Genomic DNA, 10,491 nt, shown 5'->3' with positions numbered 1-10,491 from the left:
CTTGGACGAAGAGCCGTGGACTGGAAACTTAGAGAAGGATTGTACAATTCTGCAGCATTTCATTTGTTCTGGGGAGGGTCATTGCTGGAGAACAGCACCCTGATATGCTGTAATAAAATTATTTTATTTTACTTTATGCACCACTTTTGTCCCAGGCTGAGAGACCCAAGGCGGCTTCCATAGCAAGAAGCTCCCATAGTGTCCTTTGCTATGGGAGCTTCACACAATGGTGTGTCTCTAAGAGGTTTCCAAGGTATCTTGGGAGCTGCCTTGGGTCCCTTTCTGGGATCCTAAAACAACTCTCTCATGGGCCCCATCCCAAAAGAAAGATCGGATATAAAGAGCTGGAGTGGCACAGTGGTTTTGGGTGTTGGACTATAACTTTGGAGACCAGGGTTTGGATCCTAGCCTGGCCAGGAAACCCATTGGGTGACCTTGGGCAAGTCATTCTCTCTCAGCCTCAGGGGAAGGCAATGGCAAACCTCCTCTGAACAAATCTTGCCAAAAAAATACCCAGGATAGGGTCGCCTTGGGTTTGCCATAAGTCAGAACAGACTTGACGGCACACAACAAGAAAAACAAGATATAAAGGTGCATCGACACTAGAAATAATGCCATTTGACAACCCTTTAAGTGCTGTAGCTCCATCCTTTGGAAATCCTGGAATTTGTAATTTTACAAGGTCTTTAGCTTTCTCTGCCAGCGAGTGCTGGTGCCTCTCAAAACTACAAATCCCAGGATTCTGTAGGATGGAGCCACGGCCATCAAAGTGGTGTCAAACATTATTTCTATAGTGTAGATGCACCTTAAGACATAAAAGGCAGGATAGAAATGTCTTGCTAATCTTTATTCATAGGAAGATAGCCATTGCCTTCATCAGAGGTTGAGAGAGTGTGAGAATGTCCATAGTCTTCCAGTGTTTCCAGGGCCTGAAATTTCTTCCTTTGTAATTCGTTTCATTAATGACCCTTATGAACAGTAAGCAAAACTTTAATTTCTCATCCCTCTCCTTTCCCTCTCTCTTTTTGCTTTTCTTCATGTGGAATATATATATATATATATATATATATATATATATATATATATATATAATTTAAGGCAGGCAGTTCTGTCCAATCCAATGTGCCACTTGGCTTGGTGGGCAAAACACCAAGTTTGGAACCCAGTTCTTGCTGAGTCTTCTTGCTTTCTTCCTTTCAGATTTTCCTACTTCTTCTAGCTAAATTAATTTTATGCAATGGCCAAGTGTCCTCATTCTGTCTTGTGGAGTGTACACTACTACACAGGTTGTGCAGATACAACTGGAGCATAACCTGATCATATATCTTAAAAAGGATCAATCCCTTTTCAAGAGAGTAATCCTTTTTTTTCTCCAAGCACACTTAGGGCAGTTGCTATCTTTTCTGCTTTGCCTTTTAATATCTTTATGACCAACAAGCTGCTGTCCCTCAGGTGCAGACATATCCCACCATTGCATCTTGGTTCTTTGACAGATCTCCGATTTTGGCAGCTGCTGGGATCCCTGCTGGATAGAGGGAAGATAACAATGCTAAATCTTGCATAAACCTGGGCCACCATGGTGGACCTTTTTCTGGGCCACAACAGAAACTTCTAGCAAAGTGTGGTAGTAATAATACCAAAGCCCTTTGTAGCAGTGGTTGCTGTCCCAAAGCCAGGAAATGCTATTGCTGGGAGGTAAAACAAGATGTTTGAAACCAGCAAAACATTTTGAGTATTTCTAGCTGGAAGAAAGCCGTACAGCTGAGAACCGCAAGTCTTAAGATTAAACAGAAGTAATAAGAGGGGTAAGTAAACCTCATCTGGCTGTAGCTCTCTGCTTCTGATCATCTCCTGGGCAAGAGCCATCCGTGACAGTCCTGGGTAAACTCCCTTTCTGCACAATGAGACTGTGGGAGATAACATTTCACCATTGACTGTGGAACGACACATGGGTAAGGCTAAGTGTCCTTCACAACATGGTTTCTGTTAGCCATGGAGGTGTAAAATCACAGTGCCATCTCCAGTTTTGGGCCACAGTTAGGAAGCTAATCAGAGGAAACAGCAACGGTTTGCTTTCTCAGTAAGTGGAGCTTGGAGAAGTCACTCCTTTGGACTAAAGAAGCCCTGCTGGCTGGAGGATTCTCAGAATTGCAGTCCATCACTAACTCTTCTAATCTCAGTTAATGGATGGGGGTTACATTAACCTTCCGGGAGGTCTATACCTTGTGTCCTGGCCCTTTAAAGGATTTTTGACTCATTCTGGGCAAATGCAGAGCTCAGTAGCTCTCAGAGAGATAACTTAGGAAGAGTTCTGGTAAGGGTTGGCCCTTGGAGTTCTTCAGTCTTTAGATCTCAGCTTGTGGAGCAAATGCACCCACTAATCATGATCCATCAGTGATACCTTCAAAAGCTTGCAACCAGTATATTGTGCATTTCGGTTGGCCGATAAAGCACAGATGGCTTTTTGTTTGTACAGTATTTTTTCAATGGCCAACATGGCTACTCCTGCATGAAATCATGATCAAGTCCTCCTTGCCCAATGCATACTCAGTGTAGGTGATACTGAGCTAACAGAACAAGGGTCCAATTCAACTAAGCCACTTTCCAAAGTCCTGTTTCTTAAAAAGTGTTGAGTGTAGCACTTTGGGGCCTTGCAGATGTTGTTGAACTCCCAAGTTCCATCAACTCTATCCAACATAGCCAAGGATGAAGAAGGCTGGAGATTGGAAGTCCAATAATATCTGGAAGACAACCTGATTCCCAGCCCATCATTGGAGGGCCAGAAGATCATGGTGACTATTGGAGACCATGAGATCTTTGAAAGAAGTCCTGTTCAGTGCTAAAAATGTGCCTCATGCAAGAACAGTGCACTTGACATTATCCATTGAGTGTTTTTCTATAAGCCAGTCTTCCCCAACATGTTGGCTGAGGATAATGGGAACTGCATCTCTCCTCATCTGAATGATGTGAGATTGGAAAGATTGCTAGAAGACTTTAGAACCAAATGAAAGGCCTTCCCTGTGGAACAGTCCCCCCCCCCCCTCCACAGATTAGAACAGAAAGTCTGGTACAGTATTCCATATGGCTAGAATTTGATTGTGGTTTTAATTATAGATTGTTGAAGGACTTTTTATTGCTGCATTTGATTGCTGTGGGCTGCCTTCATTCCCTACAGGAAGGACAAGGTGGGGGAAGCAAGAAATGGTATCCAGACTCTTAAAAATATTCTGATTATTTACAGCACACGAAAGCCTTGAAACCCAGGTTGAATCAGAACTGCATGACAACCAAGGCACTGCAGACAATGCAGCATAGTTTCGTAATGCTACCTTATTTCTATATCAACATGGTATTTGGAAATAAATTGGTAGTCAAGCATGCCTTTAAAATGTTTAGGTTGAATCTCTTTTCTTGTATTTTAAAAGCACTGCTTCATGTTCTAGTCCAATGCTTCCCAAACTTTGGGCCTCCAGGTGTTTTGGACTTCAGCTCCCAAAATCCCTGATTGTTAGCCAAGCTGTCCAAAACATCTGGAGAACCAAAGTTTGGGAAGGATTGGATTAGAAAATGAAGCAGTGCTTTTAAAATACAAGAAAAGAGAATTCCACCACTGTCTTTGCAGCAGCAGGAAGAAACTCACTCCGTCTTCTACATGGCAGCTATTGAAATACAGCTATTGTATCAATTCTCCATCATCACTTCTCCAAGCTAAACATACCCAGCTTCCAAAACCATTCCTCCAAAGGCTTGATTTGCACACTTTTGATCATCTTGCTCACTCTTCTTTGGATACATCCCAGCTTCATGGCCAAACCTTGAGTCTTTGTGATTCCTGCCTCTAGAGATGAGATTTGTTACTGTGTGCCTTCAAGTAATTTCTTACAGTTGGCAACCCTGAGCCTGAGGTGGATTTTCTATCATGGGTTTTCTTAGCCGAATATGTTCAGAAAAGGGTTGCCCTTGCCTTCCTCTGAGGCTGAGAGAGGATGACTTGCCCAAGGCCACCCAATGGGTTTCCATAGAAGAGGATACAGCTAGCTCTTTTCTCTTCCTACATTTTGGGTGTCTGTTATATTATAAGACGAATAAAACCCTGAGCTCCGAAGCTAATATAAAAGTCAATTTTTGGCTCACCTCTGCAAAGATGAGATTTTCTTTTGGACACAAATGCAAGGAGATGAGACGAGACACTACAAAAGCTTTTAAAGAAACACTGTGTAGGGCTGAAATAACAAATGGTGCTTTATATTTTAATGCTGCCACAAGGCCTTCTATTTAGTAGTTTTTAATAGAGTTTGACCTAGTACTGTCAAAACAGAAAACTACATTCGGTGCTTGTTGCACACTTAAAGCCTTGATTTCTACAGATAAATAATATGTAATGTAGTTCCTATTACTCACCCAGTGTTTCACACATCTGTTTTATGTTTCATTAATGGTTCGGCAAATGAAGCTATCAACCACGTTGCCTCTTTTCCCCCCCTGCATTTGCTCGATGCGTGCAGCAAATACGGGCCAACCGAAGGCAGCCTTGCAGATTACCGTCTCCGAGAGGCTTTGCCAGGAGCTCAGGAAGAAGAGCCAAACTCACAAATCATACATCTTTAAAAACGGCAATCCAATACACTGTTGGAATTAAGAGCAAATAGCGCCTTTTAATTTACAGGAGGGAAGTTCAGGACGCACAACGCTGGAGATGAATCATCCTCTTGGAAGCCAACTGGAAGAGCAAGGTGGGTTGAAGGAGGATGAATGCTCTCCTTCATCTACCACCATCCTACCACAAACGCATCTACACTGCAGAAATAATGCAGTTTGACACCATGTTGACTGCCATGACTCAGTGTTGTGGGATCCTGGGATTTGTAGCTTTGTGAGATATGTAGCCTTCCCTTTCGGAGAGCTGAGGTGCTACAACAACCTACAACCTGAGGCTAAGAGAGGTGACTTGCTCAAGGTTTCGTGGCTGAGCTGGGATTCGAACCCTGGTCTGCAGAGTCCAATGCTCAAACCACTACCTGTACTAGCTTATAAATATAAATACTGAAATGCATTGCTTTGCTTTCCAATGAGCTCCAGGCAATGTGTCATGTTGTAAAAGCATCATATTGCAAATTAAATGTTAACAGTAGCAGCAGCCTAGCTAGGATGGTTGGATAAAGGGCAAGTGAGGCTTTTAAGGACTCTTGTGCCTTTAACTAAAAGTTTCCTGTTGACATGTTAATTGTTCTTTATTGCTTTCTATACAAATATTAGATGTCCTTTGCTGATCCATAATCTATATCTTCAGAAGATGAAGCATTTCTGAACAGAGGCAGTTAAAAATAAAACTAATGCAATAAAAAAAGTACATAAAACAGAATAAAACAGTAGCAGCAAACAAAGCCAGATAAAACAAGAAAGAGCTCAATACATATAAAAGCTTATTTAGGCAGCTTTTGTTCCCTATGGGTATCTTGAGTGCGAACGTATTAAATTACTGGTTCCTTTCCATTCTTCCCTGCCCCGTTGTCCCTTGTTTTATATCAAAACAGGGGAAAGATGTGAAAAGAAAACAGTTTAAAGTATGAATGAATGCAGGCACACGAAAATGGGGAACAAAAGCTGACTAAACAAGGTACAATTCAATAGCAATCCTTTAGTGTGGGAAAAGTGGTAAAGCGGGAAAAAAACAACAGATGGGCCTCTTTGAGAAGGAGATGGTATAGAAGAAATTTAGCATGGTTCCCAAACTTTGGTCCTCCAGATGTTTTGGACTACAGGTCCCATAATTCTTGACTGTTGGAAGTCCAAAACTGGGAGTCAAAGTCCAAAACATCTGGAAGACCACAGTTTGGGAATCACTGAGGTATAGATATCAATGTCTAGGATCTGTTTGTAAGCATTTCCAGTTTCATAGGTTTTTTCTGGGTTTTCAGGCTACGTGGCCATGTTCTAGAAGAGTTTATTCCTGACATTTCGCCAGCATCTGTGGCTGGGATCTTCTGAAAATGCCAGCCACAGATGCTGGAGAAATGTGAGGAATAAACTCGTCTAGAATATGGCCACATAGCCTGAAAAACCCATTAAAAAAAACTATGGCTGCCAGCATGAAAGCCTTCGACTTCCCATTTCCATTTTCAACCAAAATGTGGGTATCTCAGCTTACATTCCATTGCTGCCTACACCAAAAGTGGGGGTTTCTACCCTTTGTGTGAGGGTCCCACCTTTTATACCACCCTTGTATGCAACAACTATGGGTTTTTCCCCAGTGCCAACGATTGTGAAGATACCTCTCCGGCAACCCCACCACTGTGGCCAAACGTGGGGGGATCTTTCCTCATAACCAAGCCTGTGTTTGCTGCAAAAAATCAGTGGGAGGACTTTCTCTGATCCTCCTGTCCCCATTGTGTGACACCAACCCCAGGGTCAGTCTAAATGCCATACAAACTTGGAAGGAGATCTCCATGGGTGGTAGGTTTCTCAGCATGTTAGTTAATTCCTTTAAAAATCCAACTAAACCATGGGAGATTTGGGCATCTGTGGATATGATGGGTATGTGTGTGTGAAGAGGGTGTCCCCTAGTCCTCATGCAAACCCCGAACTTTTGATGTCCCCCATGCCCTCAGGTCATCTCTTATTACTTTTTTAAAATGCTCTCTGCTGGGTTTAAAATGCCACAGGATCTCCAAAACATGGCAAAACATGTCCGCCATGTCCCCACAGGGTGTTTTGGAGTATTTTATTTTGTTAAGGGGGATCAATTTTTGTGGGGGGTAGAGTAGGGTGCAGCCCTCCCAAGGTCTCCTGGAACACAAATTTCGTTCCATGCACAAGGTCATTAAAAATATTTTACTACAAATATTTCCTTAGGATCCCAAAGCTGCCCAGCCCAACTCTAAGGATATTGATTAAGTTCTTATCCTTATGTATTTAATATTGGTCCATCAAACTGGCTTCCGGGCGGGCTATGGAGTTGAGACTGCCATGGTCGCCTTGGTCAATGATCTCCGTCTGGGCATGGACAGGGGTAGCGTGTCCCTGTTAGTGCTCTTAGACATCTCAGCGGCTTTCGACACCATTGACCATGGTATCCTTCTGGGACGCCTGAGAGAGTTGGGAATCGGGGGCACTGCGCTCCAGTGGTTCCGTTCCTACCTCTTGGGTAGATTCCAGATGGTGCAGCTGGGGGACGTGTGCTCCGATAAGAGGGCCCTTACATCTGGGGTCCCTCAAGGAGCCATTTTGTCCCCCATGCTATTTAACATTTACATGAAATCGCTTGGAGAGATCATCCGGAGACACGGGGCGCGGTGTTATCAGTACGCTGATGACACCCAAATATGCTTCTCTGTGTCTCCGACTGATGCAGTGACCAGGGATGGCATCTCTCCTCTAGATGCCTGTCTGGAGTCAGTAATGGGCTGGATGAGGGAAAACAGACTCAGACTGAATCCAGAGAAAACGGAAGTGCTTGTGATAGTTTCCCCGGGCCCAGGGATGGAGATTTGTCCACCTGTCCTGAATGGGGTCACACTTCCCCTGAAGGACTCTGTTCACAGTCTGGGGGTGCTCCTGGACTCGTCGCTCCACCTTACATCTCAGGTGGATGCGACAGCCAGAAGTACCTGTTATCAGCTTCGGTTGATACGCCAGCTGCGACCCTACCTGGGTCGGGGGGGACCTTGAAACAGTGGTACATGCTCTGGTAACCTCTCGGTTGCACTTCTGTAATGCGCTCTACATGGGGCAACCCTTGTACCAAACCCGGAAGCTTCAATTAGTGCAGAACATGGCAGCCAGGCTGGTCACTGGATGTTCCAGGACCAGCCATATAACTCCTGTTCTGCATGATCTACATTGGCTGCCTATTCGCTTCTGGGTGCAATACAAGGTGTTGGTTATAACCTATAAAGCCCTAAATGGTTTGGGCCCAGGGTACTTGGAGGACCGCTTCTCCCCATATAATCTACCCCGCACACTCAGGTCAGCCGGGAAGCAACTCCTGATAGTTCCACCTTCGAAACACTCTGTGACTGCACAGAGGGCGTTTTCAATCTCAGCCCCGCAGTCATGGAACTTGCTTCCCGAAGAGCTCCACTCGACCCCCTCCCTCGACCTTTTTAGGAAGAGACTCAAAAACTTTCTCTTCGAACAAGCTTTTCCCCACTTGTTGTAATGCTTCCCTCCCCCCCCTTTTTTTTTGCACCTGCACTTTGGCTAGTATTGTATGGTTTTTAAATTGTGTTTTTAATTTTTAATGTTGAACTGTGGTATACTGATGTTTACACCTGTCATTGTTGTTATCAAGATGTATAAACAATTTATTTTATTATTTATTTATTTACAGTGGTGGAGTGGTGTTAAATTGAGTTGCACTTTCAGCCCCATGCAAATATGGCTCACCCAGTTTGCTTGTCACTGATGAGGGCTGCCTCAGCACTGCAGAATTAATGCAGTTTTGGCACGTTATAACTGCCGTGGCTCAGTATTATGGCATTCTGGGATTAATAGTTTTGTGAGATATTTAGCTGTCTCTGTCAGAGCACTCTGCTGCCACAACAACCTCCACATCTCCAGATCCCATAGAATGGAACCATGACAGTAAAAGTAGTGTCAAATTGCCTTGTTTTTGCAGTGTGGCAGCAGCCTCAGTTATTCCTGGTAAGGCTTGGTTTCCAGACCTTTGCCCATCCAGTTTCCAGACCTTTGACCAATTCTGTAACACTACTCAGACCATTGACCTCTTGTGCACATGTTGCAATTTGTCAGTATCCTCCTTGCATAATTGTCGCTTACTATCTGATGTTCTTTTGGTGCCTGTTTATCGAACCATTTCCTGTATTGCTATGTACTGTATATGCATCATCCAACTTGAGAGTATGTATTTTACCTGGAAAATGATTAACCATCCATTATGAAGCCAAGCCCTCCCTCCAGTCCATCTGCCTTGGTCCAGGCCTTGGAGGTAGAGAGGAACTGCTGGACCTCTTACCCTTTCCCTCCACCACTCCCTTCTCCTTCTGTGTCATGTCTTTTTAGATTGTAAGCCCGAGGGCAGGGAACCGTCTAACTAAAAGATTGCATGTACAGCGCTGTGTAAATTTACAGCGCTTCATAAATAAAGGTTAATAATAATAATAATAATTGTACTAATTCTGGCCGATGGCTCACCCAGTTTGCTTTTCACTGACCAGTTCCTGAGCCCACCATAATCCCTGCTACAATCCATTTCTTAGCCTCCATAGCAGTGTCTCTGAAGATGCCACAGGACTCTACACTCCCTTCCCTCTCCTTTATTGTACAACCTTCTGACACGCAGCTACCTTTTCTGGAATTTCTTCACTTCTAATGCGACACAGATGTGTCTGTTTACCTTTCCTTCAGCCCAGCGTTCGGAGGCTGTGAAGCTCAAGGGCTGCGCTGGGAGCATGAAATCAATCTCATGGATTGTCCCAGAGTCAGTGGTGAGCATCTTAGCTTCCCAAGGCTCCCAAAGGACTCCTTTGTGGGGGCTCTGCAAGCGGAAGGAGGCAGAACAAGCTGGAGGACGGAGGTGGATTGGGAACTGAATATTCACCTCCATCCTCAGCTTGACAATGTATCCAGCTTTAAATAGAGAAGCTGCTTCATCATGCTATGTCTTCCAAAATGGAAGGGGGGAAAACCTTTCTCTAAGCAGTGGGTTTTTTTAAAGCAACACACAAGCTCCTTGGAGGAGGGACTCCTCCAAGTACAAAGTGTTGAACTGCCTGCGGTGCAGGAATTGCCTTCAAAGCTTGAGCTAGTGAACTCGCAGCTGTCTCTTGCTAGTCACCAGAGCTGACTTTTCTTCTTTCTCCTCCATCCCCCCATCCACAGCAGATATTTGGGATTCCTTATCAGGTTGCATCTCCTGCCATCTGCTTTAGGTAGTGGCATCTCTTAATGCAGTGCAATGCTTTTTAAAAAGAATGACTGAGATCTTCTGTGGCATGTAACTGCATTGGACATGCTGCTCCATGTTTCTCTTCAACAGCTCAGTCCCACCAACATTTCATAAAATCATAGAATCATAGAGTTGGAAGAGACCACAAGGGCCATCCAGTCCAACCTCCTGCCATGCAGGAACTCTCAATCTTAAACTGGTTTGCAATGCTCCTTGGCTCCATGTTGGTAAATCAATTCCAAAAGGTCCGTCATTCCCATTATGAAAGCGGATCTTTTCATTATCCCCTTGTAAACGCTTATTTTTGGGTACAATTGTCATCCCCACTAGTTTGCTGCTCCAAAGTGCATGTCAATAATCTGTGTGTCAATAGTGATGTAAGTGGCAGACCAGGCAGCCTGTCTTGGGAACATAGATAGATAGATAGATAGATAGATAGATAGATAGATAGATGACTCGATTCATTGGTTTTGCAACTACTTGCCTCACTATGAGCTGCCGTTGGATCACCCGGGTAATTGCAAGTAGTTGCAAAATCAATGAATCAAATCTTTTATCAATTTTATGGTTTTAAAAAATAATCA

Source organism: Sceloporus occidentalis, unplaced genomic scaffold, assembly GCF_023333645.1.
Source record: "Sceloporus occidentalis isolate IW3139 unplaced genomic scaffold, rSceOcc1.0.p SCAF_9, whole genome shotgun sequence".
NCBI classification, from domain to species: domain Eukaryota; kingdom Metazoa; phylum Chordata; class Lepidosauria; order Squamata; family Phrynosomatidae; genus Sceloporus; species Sceloporus occidentalis.
This window is presented reverse-complemented; position numbering follows the sequence as displayed.